Source organism: Manis pentadactyla, chromosome 9, assembly GCF_030020395.1.
Source record: "Manis pentadactyla isolate mManPen7 chromosome 9, mManPen7.hap1, whole genome shotgun sequence".
Lineage (NCBI taxonomy): Eukaryota > Metazoa > Chordata > Mammalia > Pholidota > Manidae > Manis > Manis pentadactyla.
The window spans coordinates 37,961,549-37,987,547 of record NC_080027.1 but is presented as its reverse complement, the minus strand read 5'-3'; the positions used below and the strand labels follow the sequence as shown (position 1 = coordinate 37,987,547).

General features: G+C 42.6%; 1 protein-coding gene across 1 annotated transcript in view; it reads left to right on the top strand.

The window, feature by feature from the left end:
- Window positions 1-21,154, top strand: part of GVQW3 (GVQW motif containing 3) — a 49,516-nt gene extending 28,362 nt beyond the window's left edge. Inside the window, 3 exon segments of the mRNA XM_057507204.1 lie at window positions 9,032-9,151; window positions 20,275-20,415; window positions 20,889-21,154. The gene's annotated coding sequence lies outside the window, so the exon portion shown is untranslated.
- The last annotated feature ends 4,845 nt before the right edge of the window (window positions 21,155-25,999 follow it).

The window sequence follows — 25,999 nt, the reverse complement described above, 5'->3', positions numbered from 1 at the left end:
GGAAGGGAGGGGAGAAGATAAGCCTATAAGTAACATCTAAGAATTCTAAAATACTTTTCATATATCCTTTTGCAAATGACAAAAGGATGTGAAAATCTTTTGAAAACTGCCCAGTGCTGCATAAATATGAGATAAACTTCATCAATACCATTAGTTCTCTAATTTAGAGGGAGGAATTTTATGTGAATATTAAGTGTAAGTAGAAACCTTTTACTGAGCATCTGTTATGTATGGACACTCTTTGTGCATGTGTATTAGAATGTTTTTAGCTGCAAGTAATGATAATGAAGAGGGACTCAAAACAAATAGCTAGCTGTCTTCCGACATACCAAGAATTCCACATGTGCTCCTTTTGCCTTTCCATCTTGATTACAAGATGGACGAAATGCCCAATCTTCACTTCCAAGTTCAAGGCAGGAAGGGACAGGATGGGAGGACAGTTGAGACTCAGCATTCCTATTCATCAGGAAAGCAAAAGCTCTCCCAATAACTCCCAGAAGAGTTCTACCTAAATCTCAGTGGACAGAACTGGGCCACACAATCACCCCTAACTACAAGGGAGCTATGGCAAGAGACAGCAAGGGAGAAAGGGCTCCTGGATGGCCAACCAGGGTCTGCCACATGGATGTAAAGCGCAATACTTGGCACAGAGGAAGTGCTCAATATGTTAGCTGTTTTGTGTGCCTGTGTGTCTGTCTTCTGTGTCTGCATGTGTGGTTATATGTGTTGTCCCTTTCTTCTAACAATCCTGTGAAGGGGGATCTTTTACAAATGAAGCCTAACACACAGCTGTAAAAGGCAGAGCCAGGCTACAGACCCACTTCTTTCTGATTGCAGTCCAAGGGTGCTTTCCATTGTTACACCATGCTGTCCCCCTCACCCCCTTAAGATGACCCTCTAAGGTCTAAGTCACATCAGGCTTAAGTGGGCTTTATGAAGAGAGAGGCGGAAAGGGATCAGCTCTGAAATAAGTCAGCACCTGTCCCTGGGGCAGGAGTAAAGATGAAGTCAGTGATGTCATGAAGTGGTTCTGTAATCAAACATGCTAGACACTTCCCTCCACCTGAGTGTAACCAGTTGGGAATGGCCGTACAGGAGGCCCAGCTCTTGTTCTAATGATGCCACTGCTGCCCAGAACTCCTGCGGGACTCCCATTTATGAGTCATTAAGGACCTCATCTCATTTCTGTAAAATGGTACCTCATGTCTGACCCCAAACCCAGCTGCAGCAACTCATCTCATTTACCATGCATTCCAAATGGCTTTTGACTATTGTCAAAAATTTTTAAAAATCATCCCTCAAAGACAGGATTGTATTGCAATTTAGATGCAGAAGAACAGGTTGTGTGTTCTGCAGGCAATTTTCAACTCAAAACTAGAAATGTTTAAAGCAGTAGAAGCACTGTAGAAATAAATACACCCTCCCAGGCGGATACATTGGAAGAAGACAACTGTAAGTTTGGTTGTATAATTTCTGCTGGGTTTAAGAAAAATTACTCACCTTGAGGGGCATATGACAAGAACACTGGACTTGGTAAAGATACCAATGGGATAATACTGAATGCAGGTCAGGACACTGTGGGATGGACCCACTCATGCCCTGGTGGGCTTGTAAACTGCTATCACTTTCTCAGCGCAATTTAGCAGTGAGCATCAAAACCTTTAGAGTTTAAGCCACTTGACCTAGATATTCCATTTCTAGGAATCTTTCTTGGCGAAATAGTCAAAGATGCAGACAAAGATTTATGTATACAACTAATTGTTTTATTTGCAAAACAGTAAAAACAAGTAAGTAACCCAAATGTCCCACAATCGGGAGATTGTCAGGCAAATTGTGGTATACTCATTCAATGAAATAATGCAGCCATTTAAAATGATGTTTTTGAAGAAATGTTTAAAGTGATGTTTAAAGATATTCACAATAGAATAGGTGATAAAATCAGACTATAAAACCATGTGCTTTATATAGTCCCATTTTTACTTTCTATATGCTAAAAAATGGCTCAGGATATACTAAAAATGTTGCCAGTGGGTGATTAAATTATAGTTGATTCAAATTTTTTCGTTACTCTTTTATATATACAATTTTTGATCATTGTTCCTATAAATATTACTTTTATAATTAGAAAAATGTGTATAATGAAAATTACTTTTTAAGAAAGAAAGAAATGTGTTTTACTGGGAGAGATCTCTCCCCAAAGAGCTGAAGGTTTAATGACAGAAATGAGAGACATACACATAAATTTATTTCAGGGGCTGTAAGGGAGGTTTTACAAAGTGTGGAGGGAAAGACTGGCTCTGCCTGGAAGAACTGAAGGTTGGTGAAGAGATCATATTTTTGTGGGGTCTTGAAGGATGTATAGGAGTTCTCTAGGGCTTTGTAAACTGTTAAGTACTAAGAAAGTGTAAGTTAGGGCTTGGTCTTTATTATTATGGTCAAAACTTGCCTCATGTAAAGCCCTCTTTCTTGTTTCTTTCCCACGCTCCCTAAATCCCAGGATCCCTGGGACAGGAAGCTGCAGCAGTTAAATAGTCACACATCAGTGCTCCAGCAAATGAACTGAGGTGCATCCAACTAAGGAGCAGATCCAGAAACAGAGGACATAAAATTATCTGGGAGCAGGGCCAGGAAGGCGCTGGTGGGTAAACAACTCCTCCTTATTTGCCACCCTGTGGAAAGGCTAGCTTTGCTTGAAGCCCTGACCCTGAGTTATGGGGCCATCTGCACCTGGGGGATGGTAAAAACTGAGAACAAGCATTACACATCAGTCCATGATTTACACTGGCAGGAAATGGTGTGTCACATGCCCTCACAGCCTCCAGACAGGGTGGAGTGGAAAGGAGAGGGGTGAGTGAGGAGAGCAGGAATAGTGGCAAGAGGTGATCTGTTTGGGAGAAATTCTTAGAATCTCAGGGTTGGAAGGGATTTAAAAGTTATCCGATTTAATGATCCTGATCCCTTTCCCAGCATCCCCATCACATTGTCATCCTTCTCTACCTTCAGGGTGCAGCTCAGAGGCCACCTCCCTCTTGTAGTACCTCCTACTTCTATTACCTCCCACATCAATTCATCTGGCCTGTTTCAGGCACTCCTCTTTTCTTAGAAAATTCTTCAATTCTTCAATTTCAAATACCACCCTTACCACACTACAGTTTTGCTACTCCCTAGTGGACCTCAGTTTCATCAAGGACAGAGCTTCCTATCTAAATCCCTAGTGTCCAAAAAATTCAATGCCACCTGTGCACAGTTCCTTGATTTCAGTTTGCCCTCCTGTCCCTCCTGTTGTTTGTTTAGTCATGCAACAAAATTATTGAACACCCACACTATGCCAGGCGGTGTTCTAGATGTTGTAATAAGAGTGGAGAAAAGGACAGCCAAGATATCATGTTCTTATGGGCCTGTCATTCTAGTAGGAGAGACATATAATAAACAAAGGAACAAATAAGAAAACATTGCATTAGAAGTGTCAAAAAGGAGTCAGCTTTGGGACAGTCTAGGGGAGAACTTCCCATACAAAGAGAGCAGCTGATTCCAAGATCCCAAGGGGTAACCTTTGCCTGCATTAGGAACAAAAAGAAGGAGACTGGCATTGTGCATGGAAAACACTTTCTTGCTTTATTTGCAAATGAAAATCTCATCTTTTAGGATTTGGCCTAAGCATTGCCTCTTCAGGCAAATCTAATCTAATTTCCCTAGGTAGAAGTGACCACTGTCCCTTTCTTCCCCATTGTCTCAGAATAGACTTCTGTCAGCAACAAATACCACCCTTACCACACTACAGTTTTGCTACTCCTTAGTGGACCTCAGTTTCATCAAGAACAGAGCTTCCTATCTAAATCCCTAGTGTCCAGCATGGAGCCTGGCTCTAGGGTCTGCTATTGGCAAACAGTTGTGCCTTGAAAATATAGACTCTCACATAGCATTCTATCATAACCTCCTGGTGACGCTCATTCAAAATTAGCAACCATTTATTGATCAGTGCCAGGCCCAATGCTGGGTACTTCCAACTCCACTAACTCCTATAAGACTCACAACCACCATGTGCATATTATCATCCTAATCTGTAGTTAAAACTCAGAGAATCAAAGTGATTTCTGATGTGGCTCAGTACTAAGAATCAGAGCTGAGATCTGAACCCATGTCCTCCTAATGCCCAATCCCAGTGCTTCATCCTCTATGTGATGCACCTGTTACACATTAGTTCATCTGTGGATCTATCCTGTCTTTTCTTCTAGATAACCATTTCCCTGAAGCAAGGGTCTGTACTTGACTCCATTTTGCATTCCCTATGACACCAGTACAGTGTTTTGTATTTAGTGCACACTCAGGAATTGTGCCTTAAATCTCCAGGAGATGGAAAAGAAAGAATGAATGAATGAAAATACTTCATCCAAAGTGAATCAGCCTCTGATACCAGTTCATAGGATGGTGATGGGCTGGAGAGAGAGATATTTCTGAGGGAGGGGCCTTCCCAGATACCTCTGCGCCCATCTGGGAAAGCTGTGTGTGCCGTCTCCATGCTAAAGCATTCATTTCTTAGAAATCACACCTTTTGCTCAGTTGTACATCTCAGCAGGCAGGCAGGGACAGAGGGGAACATGTATGGCTTCCAGTGAGTTGGGAAAATGAGGTTAGATTTCGATTCAGATAGTTATTTGTGTTTTCTGGGTCTGCGCGGTCAATAAATTTTCAACGAGCAGTGATTCTGTTCCTCATCTTTCATTGCTTTATGGGACTTCAGGGAATGAAAGCATAATATCCTGCTTTCCCATGAATTCCCTGGCTGATACCCTGGCACCAATTAAAGACGTGTCTGTATAATTAATCAAAACCAATTTGGAAGAACTCTAGCGCTGCTCCTCTGATGTGTTGCCTGCTCTACACACAGTAGTTCCTTAGCTGCAGTAATGCAGCCAGGCACATAGGAGCTCTTGATGAACTGGCTGCGCTGGCCCCAAGTGTTAACTATATCATCTGACATGACTAATGAGGCTCCCAACTTGATCCGTGGGAGCGCAGCAGCGCTGCTGTCTGGAGGAGGCTTGGTTTCCGCAGCCAGCCCAGGCAGAGGCTGCAACGTGCAGGGTCCACACTCCATTGTGTCAGCTGGAATCCGGGAGGCCTCTAGTGTTGAAGCTGGGTGTTCTCCATGTGGACAGTGATGGAAACTGTGAGCCAGGTTCTGTGCTGGGCACTGGTGGGAATGTGATTCAATTTAAACTTCTGGCTCAGCCTCCTTATTTTACGGACATGGATATCAACACCCATTAGAAGTGTGGGGCTTGCCACAGCCTAAGCTTTGGGGGAAGAAATAAAGGAAATGGCATGGTCCTTATCCTTGAGGAGCTAAACCTTAGATGAGCAGATAAACGTGCATGAGGGTAACAACTGGGGCCTGAAGCAGGTCCTCTTATTGAGGGTAAAACCATGAGTTTCCTTTCGTCATTCTGCAAATGTTTGTCAAGGAGGAAGACACCCTGTGCCCGAGTCATCTCTGCAATTCCAAGAGCATGGGATTTGTAGTGAACAGATCTGGATTTGAGTCCCAACTCTACATTGAGTTGATGTAATCTTGAGCAAAGCACTTCATTTTTCTGAGTTTTGGTTTTTTTCAGCTATAACATCAGGACAAGCCAAATGCTGCCCACCCAGTCTACTTCTAGAGTCCTTGTGAGATCCAGCAGAGTTAATGGGTGTGAAAGTGTAACTAAAAGTCTCTGCACATGTTAGTTATTATTCATATTATTACCCTCTCTAAGGACCCTTGGCTGAAATCTCTGGAATGTGAATCCATAGATAGCTTAAACTCCTTTCCTCTTCCTGCCCCTTTAAAAATGCATAGAAAGGAAATGGATTGGTCTTCTGTCTATAATCTCAACAGCTTTCCCAGAGTGTCCATTACATAGAAAGAGGAAGAACTCAGCCATTACAGGTGAATGTCATTCAACACACTGATTGAGCACCTATCATATGCCAGATGTTGGCCATGCTATGTAGGGAATCAGAGGTCGGTAACGTGTTCCTGGGCCACCTTAAGAAGCTCACCATTTAGTGGTATAAACAGACATGAACATAAATAACCATTACATGCTACAGAAAAATACAATTGCCATAAGGAAGATACAAATCAAGTGCTGTGGGACCCAGAGAAAGGAATGATTAATTCTCTAAAAGGAGACTGGGAAGTTTCATCAAGGAAATGGTATTAATGGATGGGCAGGGTTTAGTGCTACAGTTTAGGAAGCATAAGAAGGGGCACTCCAGACTGAGGGAACAGCATGGGCAAGTAAATGCATGGAATCCTGAAAGGAATGGTCATCTGCAGGTCAAAATAAAATCGAGTGAGATTATGGGGAGTGAGCATGAACAAAAGAAACATTGCTGGGCCCCAGCTCTGAACCTCAGTCATGGATGTTCCTATTTGATTATTCCCTTTGCTGGCGTGGGTCATCTTGTTTTAATTTGTCTGATTTCTCTCAGACTGTTCAAGTTCAGTTGGACAATATCCACCATATCATAGATAAGTTTTCACAAATGCCTAAGGTGCCTAACTGGTTTTCTTGGTTTCACTGGAGATGGCTGGTAATTACAGATATGCTTTGGTTATGTAACTATACTCCTATTATGTTAATGTATGTGCGCAATTTAAGTAGTAGCTTAAAACCTATATATGCTGAAGTACTCTACAAGAAGATATGTCAAAGAAATAATCAATCTTCCCATGTTTTCTTCCGCCTGCTACTTCTATAGCTTTTCTTCTTCCTTCCTAATTACAACCCTTAAATAGAATTCGTGCCTCATATCAAATTTACCGAGTATCATAATTCTTCCAAGTGGTAAAGATACCTCAAGACAAATGCTGGGCATAGAAGCCACAGGGCATAAATATGCAAAGAAGTAAAAAGCTAACCTTTTCAAACAATAAGGCTTCTCTCTCACTTACCAACTTCACATTTCCCTGTATGGCCCCGGAAGATGACTGGTTAGCCAGAGACGGGTAAGATTCCTCAAGGGAGGAACAACCTAAGACAGGCACAGTCACAGGGGGGCCATCAGGTGAGAAATTGGGGATCAACAGAGGTGAGGCTTAGAACCTCACCCCCCCTGTTCTGAGAGAAATCTTGTGCATACGTGGATGTTTTATTGCCCTTGTCTAGCTTGGATTAACACATAGTCTACAGGCACACACCTGATCATCTACATTTGCTCTCTTACAACACTAAACTATGTTTTCTACCTTTATCTTGTATCTACCTACCACTTCAGCATTTTATTAAAAATAATAATAATAAAGAGAGAAATGTGGTATCCACATATAAATCAAGTATAAAAACCAAATGAGTATACATATTTGAACTGACTGTTTAGAGTTCATAATGCATGAGCAAAACCGAAAGTTTCTGTGATGACTGCCCTTGTACTGTTCACTATGTAACTTATTCATTATGTAAGAATTTGTCCTACATGTAAGAACTTGTTTGTTATGCCTCTGAAGATTGGAGACTGACGAAAATTAGGCTTGGGGTGGATTAATGATTGTGCATTGAGCATTGACTCCCCTATACAGAATTTTATTGTCATTAACAACCATTTGATCAATAAATATGAGAGATGCCCTCACAAAAAAAAAAAAAAAAAAAAAAAAGAATACAAAGGGGATGCAAGTCTGTTTAGGCTCAGATACCATCCCTAGTCCCCCTACCCCCAACACCTGCCCTGAGATTCTACAGAGTTGCTTTCTGTAAAAGCCACTCCACAGTTTCTGGAAGGTTCTAATCCATAATGGTTAAAAATATACAACTTCCGGGCAGAGCTGAGCCAACTAAATTGAGCCTACCCAGAAACCCAGGAAATGAGCAGTAGAGGTAGGCAAAATGCTACCTGTAACAGCAGGGATGTAATTATAAGAAACACAGATCAATCACCTTCATTGAGTAATCTAAAAACCTGTCTAGGTTTGTTTTTCCCTCTCCTCCAGTGATATCCCGGTCCCCATGCCCTGTGGTATGGTATAATGCAAGAAGCTTTGGTCATGGGTTTCTATTCTATTACTTTCTGCCTCAATAAACTCCAGGACTACACAATGGTTCTTGAAAAAAAAAAAAAAAAAAAAAAAAGAATGGAAACTCCAAAAATAAGAGAAAGAGGAAAGAGAGCCCCCATTCACATGTTATCTGTTTCCATTTCTCCTTGACTCTTCCTGCTATCCACGAGCATAATTTTTTTGGCTGCTTTCATCACTGACACAGTTACATATTCTATTTTTATTGCTCATCATTGTAGCATACTGTTTTTTCCAACTTGCTAGTTACTGCCAACTCCTGATGTTCATACAGGTTTGGCCCTGTTCCTCTAAGACTGAAGGACGCCAGGGCCATGTAAAAGGGATGCTCCATAAATAAGATGGTTCTCATTGACAATTGGCATCATAGCGCACAGAAAAGCACTGACTGCTCTGCTATCACATAGATGTCGGGTGGAATCTCAGCTCCTCTACTTTACAGCAAGATGGTTCTGGGCAAATCACTTCACCCCTTTGACCTTCATGTCCTTGTCCATCAAATAGAGATGGTATTAGGACCACCCTCATAGGATTGCTATGAGGATTAAATAAGATACTAAATGCCTAATAAATGGAAGCTCCCCTTCCTGTGCCCCTGTTGGGGCTGACCTAGGGTCCTCTGCTTCAGCTCTGTGTTGTCCACATTGGGCCTTCTCCACTCCCCTGGGCCCAGCAGGCCTCCTGGGTGAGCCCACTTAAATTCTGACAGGCATACCAGTCTGCATATGTGTTATCAAGTGGATGAATGCACCATCTTTTCCTTAAGTATTCTCTGACATAAATGTTGGGTGTTTTCCTATTTTTCACTATTTCTAATAATGGTGCAATAAATATCTTAATGGATATTGCTCTCTGCATCCTTTAAAAAAAGTATTTCTTTAGGAACAATCCCCAGGAATAGGGGATCACTGGGACACAGGTCAGAAACATTTCAGTGGCTTCTGATGTGTATTTCCAATTGTTTTTCAGGTTTGTAGCTGTTATCCTGCCACCAAGTCAAAGGAAAGGACCACTTGGACTACATTATAGGCTCTTGGGATCTGGCCATGAACTCTTGTTCCTGCTCTATTTCCACCACTTTCTTCCTCAGTATGTCTCCCATATTGCAGCCACATGGAACAACTCACTACTTCCCCCACAAAATGATGCTCCCATGCTTTTGTGCCTTCATATTTCCTCTTATTCTCTATCACCCCTCCCTGAGAATATCATTCCTTAAGTACTCTCTCACAACAGAGCTCCTGTTTCATAGAACTGAGAAGTTCTATACTACCTTCAAGACCAGCTTTCTCTGTGAACTCGTTCCAGTTGTCCTAAGCAGAGGTAGTCATTCTTGCTGTATGTGGTGTCTGGAGGGGCCCTTGGCATCCAAGTGCTTACCAAGAAACAGTCATTCTCTAACCCGTTATACACACAAATCTGTGTGATTCTTGTCCCTGTCCCCCTCCCGCCCTCTATCATCAGGCAATTACCAAGTTAGGCCAATTCATATCCAAATCATAATTTTGCATCCACCTATCTCTCTCTCATTGCCATCACCATTGGCCAGGATTCCTGTAACAGTCTGCTGAGAAAAAAAAAAGAGTAATATGTACATGGTCCAAAAGGCAAATGTTCTGTAAGGCTTATAAGAAAACACTGTAGATTCCTCTCTATCTCTCCCCATGCCAAGCCCTGCTTTTCAGAAACAACAAGCCACTTTCACTCTCTCAGCTGTTTCTTTTGGTATTTACTTCTCTATTCCAAATAATATACTTATACCTTTCTTTGTTGATTTTTAAGCTCAGACTTTACCTACTGACTTTGAACAATGGAAGATTTCACTAACACCACTTCCCAGTCCCATCCTTCAATATAATTATTTCAGGATTTTTGGTTAAATAATTTATGTTGTATTTACATATTATGACCAGGAGTACCAGTAAAAATACTGCCCTCTGGATTGCCAGCTTCCCCTCTAGGACTGCTGTGTCACCTGGTGAGGTCTGAGGCTGCTGGCAGAAGGTGGAACACTTAGGGACAGAGGCTGATGTGTGGGAGATGGGGCAGGCTGCCATTGGTTGGTGGCCCGGTATCTCAAGATGGTTCTCATGTAGGGCTCCCTGAGTCCAGGTAGGTGTAGCAAGCAGGCTGAGGTGAGCTTTGTAGGGGAGCCAAAGCAGTGCCCAGGAGGGCCTGAAGGTGGCTGATTGGCACAGGCACTAAAGGATCCAAAGAGATGCTGGCTTTTCCAGTAGCGTTCTGGAGCCCCTGGCTCTGCCAGGCATTGTCTCTTTAGTTGCTGCATCCTGGGAAGGTTCAAGGAGTTCTAAGATGGGGGGCAAGGGTAACTGGAACAGTGGCCTTGCAGTACTCAGGGAGCTTGGAGTAGCTACTATTTACTAACCAGTATAGAAAAATGCCAACACTTCAACAACTTATAAAGTCTAGTATAACCAATACAGTCCTGTTGGCCCTGATTATGAACATGTAAATTTTATTCATAGCCAGGCCATGTAGGGCTTTGTGATTACATTTCCATTTTTGCTAAGATTTTAGTTTTTTCCTAGAATTAATAATTGCCTTGTTGTTTTCCTTTGCTTAGTTTCAATATACCCACCACTCCCAGACTCTTTGACAGAACAGTATGATGACTAAATCCATGAAGTAATTTCTCCCTTCCAGCTATATCCCAGGCACTGTGCTAGGTACTGGGGACTCAACTGTGAACCAGACAGACATGGTACCTGCTTTCACGAAGTTTACAGTCTAGCCAGGGACCAGATATAAGTAATTACAACTGTTTTAAGTGTCACAACAGGAGAAGTATGGGTTCTATGGAAACACCTCACCCAGCTAGAGTGACACGAAAGATTTCAGACCTGAAGGATGGATGGAAATTATTCATTCAGACAACCTACATTTACAGAGTGCTTCTTACATGCCAGGCACTGCTCTAAATGTTGAGAATACAGCACTGAAATAAACAGACAAGCCCCTGCATTCCTAGAGCTTATATACTAGTGAGGGGAGACAGATAATAAACACAAAAGATAATTTTCAGTTGAAACAAGGACTATAAGATAAATACGTGGCTTAATGGAAAATAGCTAGGGCTGGAGATGTGAGGGATGTTGCTATTTTAGGCAGATTGGCAAGGTCATTAGAGGTCTCTGAGAAGGTAACATCTGACTTGCTATCTGAGGGATGAGAAAAGCTAGCTGTGTGAAGAGTAAAGGAAAGTATGTTTCAGGCAGAGGGAATGGTATATGCAAGATCTGAAGAGGAGCAGTCATGTTTTCATAGCAGGATTGAAAGCAATTGCATATGGCTGGAACATAAAGGGCAGGGGGCAGTTGCTAGAGTCAAAGCAATGGATGTAAGCTACAGGGTGCTGCAGTTATCTCTGATGTAAGATACATTCCCACTCTCTTCAGTCTTGGTAGTATTACAGGAAGTGTGGAGACTTGCAAATTACATTTCTATAGACTCCCTTGCCAGCTAGGGGGTAGGCAGGGGCCTGAAAGGTGTGTGGAGTGAAGAAGCTATTTGTTCCGTCCCACTTCTTGGTGGCACCCCCTGCAGTGGCAGCATCAAGCACAGGCTCTTAGGGTCCTCCTCAGCAGCAGCACCCTTAATAGATCAGTACCTACTGTGGGCTGGCTCCACTCACAGTGGCAGAACCTTCCCAATCTCCCTTTTTCTCTTTTAACCCTTCTAAGTCCTTTCTTCCTTGGGCTACTCCCATGTGCCCAACATCTCCGTCAACAATTGCTTGCTTTAAATCCCTTCCTGCTTGAAATGATCTATAGTGTGGTCCCATAGAATGTTCTGATAATAGAAATGTCCAACTCTGCTGACCAATACAGTCTCTAGCCATATATGGTTGTTGAGCTCCTGAAATGTGGCTAGTGTGACTGAGGAACTGATTTTTATGTTTAATTTTAATAATTTAAATGTAAATAGCCACATATGGTTAATGGTTACTCTATTAGACAGCACAGAGCTAGAATGGCATGTTTTTCTGATGGGACATTGGCTGATACAGTAACTGATACAGAAAGTGGTTCTGGGTAACTGACCCACAGAGATGAGACTCTGGGATCACTTTATGACCTGCTTGGACACTTGGGCCCCTGGTGGAACTCTTTCCCAGTAACAAGTGATCCATGGCATGTAATAGCAAAAGAATTACTTAAGCTATCACCTGTGAATACCTGGGATGATATGCTTATTGAAAGCGAGTCTTTGGTAGACCAAATTACTGCTGAAATGGACTGTTATGGTGGGAATTATGTGACTACAAGAGTTTTGAGATACACTGGCTTCTGCTGACTGCACTGGAGGACTTATGGAAAGAAAATTACAAGCTCAGAGTTCTAAACTTTCAGTTCTAGGCACATTCAGAGAACTTGAGAGCTCTAAAATAATTTTTTTAAACCTATTATAGCTTCACTTGAGTTGTGGGTGGAGAAAGAGAAGATGCATTTCTGAACCCCATCCTGAAGGATGAGGAGGGTTTCCCTAACATGGATGGCAGTGGGGTTGGCATATATATTCAGGACTAATATATTGAAAATCAGAATTATAATGTTAGTAGAACTCACAGGTTACCTAGATTTCTTAGATGAAAGCTAAGGCATGAATAGCAAGGAATGGGACGCTGAAACTTGGAATGGAGACATCTAGTTTGACTCAAATAGAAGAATCTGGAATGCCTAAATCCTTGAGATCCAGAAAAATTAGAAAAGAAGCTTATGGGTCTCTTTTCCATTTATCTTATTTCTTGAGGAAGCATGAGAATATGATCAAGTTTATTTATAAACTCAATTCTTGAATCAGATGTGTGTAAAGAGGAACAGAAAGGGAGAGCACACATGTTCATAAAGGCACCCATACTAAGACCATTCAGGACCCCTGTATTGGAATTCAGAATGTAAAAATTCAGAGCTCTTTCCAAGTCCAATGAATCTAAGTCGCCTATCTCCTCCAAATCACTCTGACTTTATGTACAGCCCTGTCCATTAGTATACTAGTCAGGCAGGGTCTCTTTGGAAACACAAAATTCCCAATCGTAAATCTGTCAGCCTTAGAATCATTCACAGCGTTTTGCCAAGTCCAATTCCAGTCCTCCTCTTGGGGGTCTACATTTCCCTCTCCCCATTTGTTCTGCACGTTTATTGTTTGTTTATTGAAATGCTCCACTTGCTGGAAGTTTACCAAGGAAGTCAGTCATCATGCTATCTTGCTGTGGTTGGAATTCTGGGGATGAAGAGGGAGGGAGGGTGAGTGATTCTGTGGTGCTATTTGGAGATCCACACAACACCCAGGACAACTTCCTTACAAACTGCAGAGCTCCCCTTCATTCATAAGACTTCAGTACAGTGATAATCATTCAACACTCCACTCATCTGAGAGTAGAGCAATGAATAAAGAGAGCCTTGCTCACAACTCATGGTCTTATAATCTAGAGATAAAGACAAAGAAGTAAATGACAGTTACAATCCAGGGAGATCAATGCAATGATAAAATAAGTGCAAGGTGCTTCAGGATCACTTGAGCTATGGGTAGGAAGTGGAGAAAGAAGAGATGCTTTCCTGAACTCCATCCTGAAGGATGGGGAGGGGTTTCCCAACCCCAGAAAGCAGTGGGGTTGGCATTGACCCTGGCAGAGGACGTAGCATGTGCAAAGGCTTGGAAGGGAGAGAGAGTGTGGTCTGTTGAGGAGCGGCAGGTCATTCCAAGTGACCAGAGACATGAATTTGGAGGGGAAGTCATGAAAGGTGAGGCTGCAGAGGTAAGCGGGGCCACCTGTTCTAAATAGTTTAAAGTGTGTGAATGACATGGTCAGCTTTCTCTGTCAGAAATGTCATTCTGGAGGATGACATGGGCAAAGAGACCAGTTAAGAGGCCACTGTATTACTCCAAGAGATGTTGGAGACCTGAAATAGAGTGGTGGTAGTGGGAAGAGGGAAGCATGTAACAATTTCAGGGTTAATAAAAGGTAGAATTGGCACACTTTATTAACCATTAGACATGAGGAGTAAGGGGGAGGGAAAGGTGAGGCTGAGCTCAGGTTTTTGGCCTGGCTAATTGGATGTACTCATAAGTGTGAACTAATGAGAGGTTCAAGCAAGTGCTCTAGGAACTGAGCTTAGAGAGACTGCTGTGGGGAGGGATGTGGGAGTGTGGCCAGGGAGAGGGTCTCTGCCTTCAGAGAGGAGGTAAAATGAGCAGATTAAGAGAGAAAGAAGGGTCAGTGGAAGGATTTGGGATCAGATATCTGGGTTCAAGTCCCTGCTTTATCACTAACTTGCTGTGTGATTCTAACCAAGTTCTTATCCTCTGAGCCTCAGTATCATCATCCATAAAAATGAGGATAAGGCTAATTTCTACCTGTACTGGGAACACTTAATTTGTAAAAGTGTGAGCATTGGACCTATTACTGCCTCCAGTGCATATGGACTCACCCTCTATCATCAATCAGCAAACTATTATTGAGTACTTAAGAATACAGCCACCATCTGAGTTTATCCAACTTCACTCAATTTGACAAGCATTTTGTACAGTCATCTAATTAATCTTTACCTCTATAAAATGGGTATTATATTACCATCCCCATTGTACAGGTGAGGAAAATGACATTCAGAGAGGTAAGGAGCTCTGCCTAATATCACTCTGCAAGTAAGTGGTAGAGCTGGGGTGGGACCTGTTTCTGACAAAGCTATAGTCCCGTGTGCTGTGGAAATGTAAGGGAAGTAGATGATTCCTACCTATCAAGCTCCCATCCTATGTTTAGCACTCAAAGGCCAAAACGTGAAATCTACTCTTGGTGTGGATGGGTTGCTCGTCTTAGCCCACCAAACCCCTCGGTTGGGAAGGTGGGATTACCTTTAGTGCCCTCTAGGGGCAAGAGCACCTGGGCAGTGGGCCACCTAGCAAGCATTATTCTTGCCGGGTCTCCGGACACCAGGGGAGAACTACTGGGTACGGGCAACTGTCCTGAAGGATTAGGATCTGGCAAATTAATACATGCCTTCACAGCTTTAGAACATTAAGTATGACCTGCATCCTCCCCTGGTAGGGTTGTTAGGGAGAGACTCCTATCATCAAATGCAGGGATGGACAAAATGACAGCCAAGATCCATTCCTTTACTGAAGTGTCTACAATTACCTGAGAGGTACCAGGAAGGCTCTTTTTCAAATCTACAAAAAATATGGTGGGAAGGAACACAATCAATTCAGATACATATTTCTGAGCATTTTGCATTCACCAAGCCCTGTCCAGGTTATACAGAAGAACATACATGGTCCCTGTCATCTAAGCTCAGTCTACCAAGAAGGCTCTATGTGAGACCATGTAATTAAAAGAAGGTAACTATGACCAGGGTTTAACAAGGAACCTCAAGTAAGAAAAGATGACATGTGACTGGAGCCATTAAGGACATTGAATGTGGCCTTGAGATGAGATTTGTAGAATGGCTCAGCTTTGGACAGATGGAAATGGATAGGGAGGAAGACATGGTGAAGCAAGAAAACTCCATGTCTGCTGAGAAAAACAAGTGTCATTCTGGCTGGAGTGTGTGGTGTTTATAGTGAGAAATAAGCTTAAAAAACATTTGGGGTCATCCTGGGAAAGGTCCAACATGCCAGGGCAGATGAGTTGGTAGGAAATGAGAAGCCAATGAAGGCTTTTGTTCAGAAACATAACAGACTTAGCACTATTTGTATGGTAGAAGCAGAGTTGATGTGGGAAAAGATGGGGAGTGGGTAGATCAGTTTGAAGACTTAGGGGAGCCCTTCTTGATCACCTAGTGAAAGCACTGCTTTCTGAAGCAGAGCCTGTGTCTGGCATACTATGGAAAGGCTGCTTCAATAGCCTGGAAAGAAACACACCTTATTCTGAGGGTTCCCTCCTGGCATGAGGCTCACACATGTCATGGTGCACACAGCAGACGTGCTGACAGAGCCAGAGGACCAGGATCAGCAACACAGGAGAGGAGTTAAGACAGCCAGAACTGGGCTGCAGAGAATCACCACTGAAGACAGGAGGCCCCAAAGGAGCCAAAGGAAGTCTCTTCTCAGTCAGTTGTGAGGAGCTCACATCAGGAATTCCAGGCTGTGGGAAGCTTGAAGGCCTTAGATTCTTGGAGGTGCAGTGCAGTCCCAGGATGCGAGAACCAAGGCAGTTTCTGAAGAATCCAGTAACCCCCTTAGTGAGAAGCTGGGCCAATTCTGTATTAGTGGGAACATGTTGGTCTTCTGGCTCTGGATTTGGAAATGGGGGTTGCACTGCATTTCCTCCATGCTGTCGCTGGACACACAGAACTCCTGCCCCCAGCTGCCTTTGGGCCATGGATAAGCCCTTTTCTAAGTCCTCTCAATTTCTTTCTACTTGATTCATCACCCGTTTGAGGTTCTCAGAGTCAGTGTTGGCTTCTCTTCAGCAAGCTGCGGCCAGACCTATACATGTCTCCTACACTTTGAGACCAGCATTCCTGGCACATTCCTTCTTGATGGTCTGTGAACATTGCAAGGTTTTATGAAGAGTAAGGCGGCCTCATGAAGTTATCACTCTTTATGTAACAAACCCAGCAGGTAAAATAAATGAGTGATGGGGACTGGGTTTGAGGGAAAGTTGCAGTCCTCCAACAGATGTACTTGTTTCTTCATGTCCACAAATACGATATTCCCAATTTGGGGGGAATATCTGACTCTTGTGGTCTAGCCTCCATTTCCCCACTTTTTAAAGAGATACAGGTACTAAGAAACATTTCTCTTTAAAGAAAAACAAGAGTGCAAATATGATGACAAAGGATGTAGTGGAGACTAGCAAGTTTCCAAACATGTTTGACATATAACAAGGACAAACAACATTTAGCTCATTTGAGAGTAAGACCTAGTGTGGCCAGATCTTCTAATTTTGCGGTTGAAACTGGAGCCCAGGATCTTATGTGAAATCTTCCAGTATTAAAATGTTGGCTCATTTCCCTCCATTTCCCAACTGTGCTTCCACGCTCTTCCCACGGCCCGTCTCCCGAGACCCCGTTCTCCCGTCTTTGTGTGTGTGATGCATGTCCTCTCTTTCTCTGGTAATCTCTTAAGCAATTTCTCAAGACTTAGATAAACTATACTCCCATCTGATGGCTACCCTTCTCTCTGCAAGATGAGGTGCTCTTCATTCTTTCTACGCTCCTACAGTGCCCTGGACATACTTCAACCAGCCCTTTTACCACACCGTCCTGGAACTGCTGCTTTTCGTGGCTTTTGTTCACCAGCCTGAGAACTCCCTCAGGGTAGGGACTTTCTAGTTGCCACCTGAGAACCTAGGGTAGGAGGGTAAGATATATGCCAAGAAAATAAAAATAGTTTAATCAAAGGGGAAAATAAAATTCAAACAAGCTAGAGAGCCAGTGGTGACAAAAGGTGATAAAGAGAAGATGAACCCAAGAGTCAGGGTTTGGAATCAAGATGACTAAAATATTCCCTGGTTGGGAAGTGGAACGGTTTAATATAGAAGCTATGATAAGGTAAGGGTATTTGGAGCCTGTTTTTATAGGGTGCTGAGTGTATGATAGAGACAGAGACGTATCTCACTGCCTTAATATCTTAGTACTGGGCTCCACTATTAGCTGGACAGTTTGATGAGTTTTCCTTGTCCATTTCAAGGATTCATTCTCAGTAAACCTCTTATTGAGTATCCACAGACAGCTAGGGAGCAGCAGAACCAGGTCTCTTAATAGCCCACTCATTTTCCATTGTAGGAAATTGGGAGAAGACAGCAATGACCTTATGGTGATGGAGGAATTTATGTGTATCAGAGTGGTTAAGCTACAACTATACGGTTCTAGGTTAAAGTTGGTTAAAAAAGACAGTTGCTTGGGACTTGGGAAGCAGAAGTAAATCAGCAGCCATTGCTCTCTGAAGTTGTAGGGGGTTAGTTATAGTAACCACAGACATGGAAGTGCCAGCAGGTTCCAGCTTGTCTTCATTTTCCTCCTCTCCACATCCAGTTCTTCCCAACTGCTGACTCTGTTGGCCAGTAGTAGCTCCAAGCCTACCACCAGACATTTGGCTGTGGACCCACAGCCTTCTCCAATAGCTCCCTCTTCATAGCCCCTATGGCATTGACTGGTTGGTGACTCCACTGATCTCTGCCAACTTCCACTTTCAGAGCTGCACTGCCCAGTTCCTCCCATAAGTGTATAAATTCTAATTCCTATAATAAATCCCTGATCCCATAACTCAGTAGTTCTGCTTCCTTAGTTGAATGCTGACTGAAATAGTGTGCTTTTCCCAAGGATGAAGATAATTGAGTGGATAGGAAAAGGAAAACAGACTAAGGTTAGAAGTCTAGCTTCACCAATATTTCCATAACTCTAGTGCCCCTGCATTCACTACTTCAGTAAATATTTGTTGCGTTGAATTTTTAGGTTGCTTTTACTTCTTCATTGGTACAGCTACCACTGCAAAAATCAGCTTCTGGGAAAGAGATTTTTTTGGTCTTGTTTTTGCTTTTGTTTCTTTTCTTAGGATCAATACAAGAGTACAAGAGTATGGAGTCCTTTACGGCTCAGGCTCTGAGGTTTTGACCCAGGACAGTGTCTGTTGTGCTGGCAACATGTGTTCTTCACCTCCTGGGATAGAACAGATTTTCCTCTGGCTTCAATTTTCCCCCCTCTCTCTCACCTTCTGTCCCTTACAAAAACAGAAAACCTCACTCTTGTGCATTTTCTCCAAAGAAAGTATTTCACACTCTAATCAGATTGCAAAAAAAGATATATTAGGTTACCCTTAAGGGAATGCTCCTCTGGACAGGCTGAGTTGGAAGTGAGCGAAACAAAGACATCTGGAATTGGAGGCTCTGCTCACTTGGGTTGGATGGACAGCAATCAACTCTGAACCACTTAATGGCAGGGGAATTTCCTCCTTGTTACTTAGACCATTCAGCAGTTGTTGGGAGAAGACATGTTACATGCTCACTTTGCCTCCTGGAAAGTTGGGCTAAATCTTGTTTCAATTAGACAATCATTTATGGAATGTCCTAAGTCAGTCCCTACGCTAGGTGCTGGAGATGCGGCCCTTGAGGCATTTGCCACCAAAGAGGGAGGGAAACACAATGAGTTGTAGCACAGTCGGACTATAGTAAGTATCAGAAGAGAGGTGTAAACAAAGCACTATGGAACAGAGAGGGAGCAATTATTCCTGATAAGGGAGTAGTGGGGTGGGAGGTGTTAAGGAATGTCTAGGTAGAGGGAGCTGATGGTTTTAAGCCCTAGCTAGGTTTCATGGAGGAAGGTGACCCAGAGGAGAGAGCTAACAGTTACTCACTGGTCACTGAGCTAGGTGCTGTGCATTCATTATCACATTAAATCTCCCTCAAAACTCATCTTGAGGAAACTGAGGTACAAAGAAGTGAAGTACTTTTTCAAGAACTTGAAAGAGGTAGAACTGGAATTCAAACCCACATCTGTTTGACTTTCAAGGACATGCCCTCCTTGCTTACATCTGTGCTTGGAGAATTACTTTCAAAAGACATTTGAGATCGATTATAAACAATGAGGATTTGGACAGGCTTCAAAAGGCAAGGGGTGGAAGAAGGAATGGGGTGAAAGCATTCCAGACAGAAGAATGGCAGAATGCTAGGGCAGGATGTAAAGGTGCAAGGCCTGTCTAGGGAACTTTAGGCAGTCTGGGGTGACCCTGGGAAAACAAGGCCACATGCCCACACCACTGTCTTGTCGGGTTCAACATACCATTCAGTAATTCTCAACAGTGCTGGGGATTAAGAACTCAAAAACCTCACTCCTTGCTGTCCAGGAGTCTCCAATCTAATTAAGAGTCTGGTGAGATAACTGCCATCACCACTGATTGCCTTATACACTTCGGCTCAGGATGTCTGTGCACATATTCATGTGCACATGTGCATACTCACAGGCATTACTTGGACCATTTCCTTCCCACAGCCATTTCTCAACACACATATTCCCCAGACCCTCCATAAGCGTATATTCCTTTATTACCTCTGCCTTTAGCAAGGCTTGGATTTGAACTGCTAGCCTTGACATGGTTAAGTTTATAGCGCATAGCATCTCAACAATTGCCCTTTCAACCCAAGAAAGAACTGGCCTGGTCTTCTACTAGCGTACTTAGAAAATAATCCTAGGGTTGCAACAAAAAGATCTTCAATAGAACTGACAAGAAAGCAAACAACTTTTACCATTTCTCTGCAGACTTCACAAGTGCTCAACACTTCTTGAAAGAGAATATGGTTCCAAGTCTTTCATTCAGCTGGCTGGAGCAGTTTTAAAAAAATGCATTTCATCTCTGGCAAGTCACAGCAGAATGTCATAAACAGCTGGAAACTCTCTGAGGTGAAGACAAGTTGGATATTATGTTTGGATGTATAGTCCCCTCCTCCATGATAGCTGATTTCCATTTCCGACAGGATTATTATTTCCATCTTATGAAATATCTTGGATCTCACCTTGGATAATTACTGATTATCATCAGTCCCTCACCTGGGGCACCTTAGCACTTGGGTGAACCTAAGAAAATTTTTTCTCCTAAAAATGAATTAGGGGAAATTCAGTGTGTGAGATTATGTGTTTATTTCTATTTTCATTTTCAATTCTCTTTAGCTTTTTAATGATCAAGTCATTAATCAGTGTCAAATCATTGTCCAGAGAACGGATAGTATTTTTGCCACTTGAGTTCCAATGTGGATTAAATAGCAATAACTTGTGTTGTTAGATTTGGTGCTCTCTTGTGAGGTATTGTGGTAATTACAGATCTCAAAACTTTCAGGGTATAGACAAAATCTGATAGTTTCTTTTTGTCTTTCCAGTCACTGGCCCTCAGAATCTTGCCACATTAGGAGAAAGCCAAGGCCACATGGGGCGCCACATACAGATGTTTCTGCTGATAATCCCACTGAAGATTCCAGGCAATAGCTAACATAGCTCGTCATATGAATACATAAGCCCTCAGATGTTTCCAGATCTTAGCCTTCAAGCTGCCTCAGCTGATACCCAAAGGAGTAGAGATGAGCTGTCCCCACTAAGCTCTACCCAAATTGGAGATTCACGAGCAAAATAAATTGTTTAAGCAATGGTTTGTTATTCACCTATGTTAACCAGAACTCGGTAATATCTATGTTCTTGAGAAGAGTTTTCTGGTGATATTTGACTTTGGATTAATTATTTTTCTCCCCAGGCCTTGGTTTCCTCAGTTGTAAAATGGACAATGACTATGTCATAGGAATGTTGTGAAATTTAAATGATAATGCATATGAAGTATTCTTTTTATAATGGGACTTCCTTAAATGCTACCTAATATTATTTCAATGTACTTCCATCCAGTTGTCCGGATTTACTGCTGTGCACAAACTCCCTTTCAGGGTTTTATATGTGTGTTATATACACTGACATATACAACCTGAATTTGTATATACACAGGCAGGTACACTGCAACATTTTAGCTTCCACATTGCTCTCTTGGACTACCTGCTCTGTGAGAAGCCAGCTACCATGCTGTGAGGATGGTCAAGCAGCCTTATAGGGAGTCCACATAGTGAGAAGTAGACCTCTTGCCTCACTAACTTGCCAACCACTGCACGTGAAGGAGCTACCTGGAGGATCAGCCCCAGGCAGCCTTGATCATTCAACTATTAGGATGACTGCAGCCCCAGCTGATATTCATGACTGCAACTTCTTAGTGATCCCAAGCCAGAAGCACCCAGCTAAGCCACTCATGATTCCCACAGACACTGTGAAAACCATATGAAATGAAAAAAATATATATTGTTTTAAGGAACTGAGGTTTGGGATAATTTATTATGCACTAATAGTTGACTAATAGGAATATCAACATGGGAAGGTGGGTAGGGGAGAAGCTGATTCGAGGTTGAGGGCTGTTTTAGAATCTACGTGGAAGGGCACCGGTGGCTGGTAAGACCTGCGCCTGAAATAAAGGATCACGGTTTCCAGGGTGGAAAGGGAAGTATGCCAAAGGAGGGAAGAAATACTTGGAACTGGGACACTGTGAACTGCAGTTCACCGAAGCTGAAGTTAAAGAGCAGGTTTGGTGAAGGTAGAGGAGTAAGATATCTGCAATAAAAGAAAGTTTCATTTAGAACGTGGAACACCTTGGTTACTGAGTCTAGAGGTGGAACAGTTCTGGGGAACAAAGTGCAGGACATAGTCACAAAAGTGGGTGGTCAAATGGCAGTGCTTGGGAAAGGTTTTTATACCTTTCTGGTGAGTGTAAGGGCAGAGTGGACAATGGAACAATCTAAGCTGATGACAGCAGACTGCTGAACATCTCCAGAGGATCCCTTCATCTCTAGAAGGATGGCAGGAAGGTGGAATGGAGTTTGTATGGCTTGGTAAAAGCCTCAGTGCAGTGGTAGTTGGTCTGGAAGTTGCAGTGACAAGTTAGAATGCCAGTCTTACTTCTGGTTCAAGATATTGAATATGGGGGGAAAAAGAAGAACTCTACTTGAAAGGGAAGCAGTAAACTTAAGCAAAACGTCAGATTTCAGACAAGATAAAGTGACAGCAGTGCTCTAGTAAAAATTAGATGTGTAAGGGTTTCTTTGCATTTAGCATGGGTTTGCTTGGGAAAAAAAAAGCGCTGAACTTTATTCTGTTGGCAACTGGGAGCCACTGGAAAATGTTATGCAGGTAACTGACATGAGCTTTGAATTTTAGAAAGCTCACCCTGACAGCAGTGGCGATATGTGGATGTACTGGCAATGAATGCAGACAGGTTCCTTTGGAGCAAGAGGGTTGGTAAAAAGGTCCATTCCCCACAGTGACAGGCCTTACCATCAGCCCACCAAAACAATGGGGTCAGCTATTTAGGAAGTAGGCCACAGAACATAATAGACGGTGAGGGAGAAGAGTACAGGCCTCGGTCAGACCTTTCACCTTTTGGAGGCTGTTCTAGATTGTTCAAAGCATTCCTGATCCTCCAATGAGCCTGGATATGTAACTGCTAGCAATCCTGAGTTTACTTTCTTACTTTTCCCCGCAAACCCACTTATTTTGATCTACTATTTGATATTCTACTTATATTATTTTGGTCTTGCTATTTCCAGGTTTACTGCTCACCTTGGCTATAAGAGTGGTTATTAAAATTTTCCAGAAGAATCCAAGGACAGTGTTGTACAGTGGAAAAAGCAGCAGCCTTTAAGTTAAAAGGGCTGTTTTCCAGTCCCAGTCCTGCCATGAAATTCCTATGACTTTGATTAACTCATTTGACTTCTTTGGATCTCAGTTTTTTTCATTTAGAAAATCAATCTCTTAAGGTCTTAATTAATTTCAATCTACCTACCTGTATAATACTACCAGGAGCTTAGCAGTTGGTTTCATGATAATGGTAAAATCCACCTTCTCCAATGTAACACCACAAAATTAGAATGAGGAATGGCAGGCATCCTGAAGAATTTTGTTTCTAGAAACTTGCTTACCATGCTTAGTCAACAGAAGAGTACTGTTTGGGACAGGTATTGTACTCCAATACATTTTCCCAGACTAGAGGTAGTTATATCTGGTGGCATATTAAGTCTTAGTTTATCTTCTTTGGAAGTTAATAGAAGGGTGGCTCTCACGTTATATACCACACATTTCCTGGAGTTAAATTTCCTTCACTTGAAAATCGTGGCTCTACTACTTAGTAGCTTGCTTCTTTGGGAAAACTACTTAACCTCTCTGTGCCATACTTTCTTCATCCATAAAATGGGGAGAATAGTGTATCTCATAAGGCTCCTGTGGAGAGCAAACAAGTTAATGTATGTAACATCATCTGGAACAGAAAGCCTTGGGTAACTATGAGCTATTATTCTTATGTGCTAGGCACTAGAGTGTACATCCCTCTCCTTAAAAAGCTCATTGTCTGGTTGTGAAGATTTTCAAACAAATTATTGTAACTCGATGTTCTGAGTTATGTAACAAGATGTGTAGTAAGCGATGTAGGAGCAGAGTCAGGAATGCCTGTCTCATCCTCGAGGGAGAAATAGTGGGCAAATTCTTGAGGGTGAAGTTTGAGTCTGACCTTAAGGAAGAGAATTTAACGTAGGGAACATTTGGGGTATGGAGCGGTTGGAGGCAGCATGGGGAAGGCAGTTGCTGGCTGCAGAAGACAAACATGGCTAGGAGGAGAGGGAGGATGTGTGGTAGATGACAGGTAGTTGATGCCAGAGCAACATCACTTAAGAGTTTGTTAGAAATTTAGATCTTAGGCGTACCCAGAACTACTCAATCAGAATTTGCATTTTAACAAGACCTCAGGCAGTTCCTATCGAACATCGGTTTGAGCAGACTCTGGAGCCAAGCTGCTCAGTTCTAAATCCTGGCTTTAACATTTACTTACAATGTGTTGCCTTCAAGCAAGCTATTTAACCTCCAATGTCTCAGCTTCATTTATAATTAGAGATAATAGTTTCTACCTCATAAAACTCTTAAAAGAACTAACTGAATTACTATACGAAATGCTTAGAACAGTACTTGACACCTAGTGAGCACACAGATAAGCTATAATAATTGACTCATATATCTTTATTAGGGTCAGGGTCAGTTTTATAAGTGGCTTTCTTTACACATCTACTCCAATACCTGTCACCTAAACATTTGTTGTGGAGAAAGACACTTGGAAATCAAAAGAAGTGGGGTTATAAAGCCCAGCTCTCTTCAATTCTTAGTTTTGTGAAATTGGGTGAGTTCTTGAATACCTGTGTTTTTCTTATTCGCAGTGTGTGTGTTCTTAATTAACCTGCTTCACTGAGACGCTGTGAGGCTCAAATCAAAGAATATATGTTGAAGCACAAAATCTTCCATTAAGGTTTCATTTACCATCATTCCAAAAGTTCTTACGTAATTAGCCTGAAAACAGGTGGTGCCGCAATTTACAGGAAACAGAAAAGAAAGCATTGGAAAGGAGAGCCTGGAGATTTGTCCCACTTCACGACTTTCTGAAGGAGCAGGCTTGGATTTCAACAATAGCAATTTCCCTGGACTTCAGAGAGTATTTTTAGCTAATGGGCAAGTAGTACTAGGAAACTTAAATGCTGTTAATATTTTCTCTCAACCTACAACTTCATTCAGTGACACGGCAGTCTCACACTCACGTTTGGTATAGTGGTCCACAATTTAGAGATTAACTTTTTTCCTACGCTGTGTATCACAACGACCCCATAAGGTAGTATTAACACCATTTTTGCAAGAAAACTTTGTTAATATCAGAGAGCATATTAAACACTCTTGATGTGAGCACTTTTACCAGATCCAAAGTTTCCAAAAGAACAAAATTGGATCACAAAATCTGATCCTTCAACAATATCAGGCACTGGTTTTGATTTAATGGCTGCGAGTAACTATATACCCTTTTTCTCAACAGTAAAATAGGGGCAACAATACTCTTCATACAATTGTGTGATTAAGAACAAAGGTTCAAGGGTGAACCTACCACGTCCCTTTTCCTTCTTGCCTTTGACAGATAGAGCAGGAAAAATCACTATCCTTCCCACTTCACCGTGGAGAAACCCGAAGTCGAGAACGCTCGGGCTCGCGTCCTTGACATGCCACTCCGCAACCCCCAGATCGGATACAGCTACTGCGACGTCCACTATGTCCGTTCTCGCAGCGTGGATTGTGTCCTCGAGTAGCGTCTGGAGAGACTGGAGCCGCTGATAATTGCTCCCATGAATCTGAGGAATCATCCTAATTCTCAACAGCACTTTCAGGAACGAAGCAGCTTTCCTACCGTCTCTAACCTCGCCTAGAGTAAAGGTAGCAGCAAATCCTCAGCTCCAGTTTACGACGACATTTTGACCGCTACGTGAATCACACGTAGCAGAGCGCGCAGTCGATTGGCTGGGAGACTGCACGGGAGAGGCGCGCGAAGCCAGGAGGGTACGCGAGAGAAGCCAAGAAAACCACAATCCCAACCTTCCTTGCG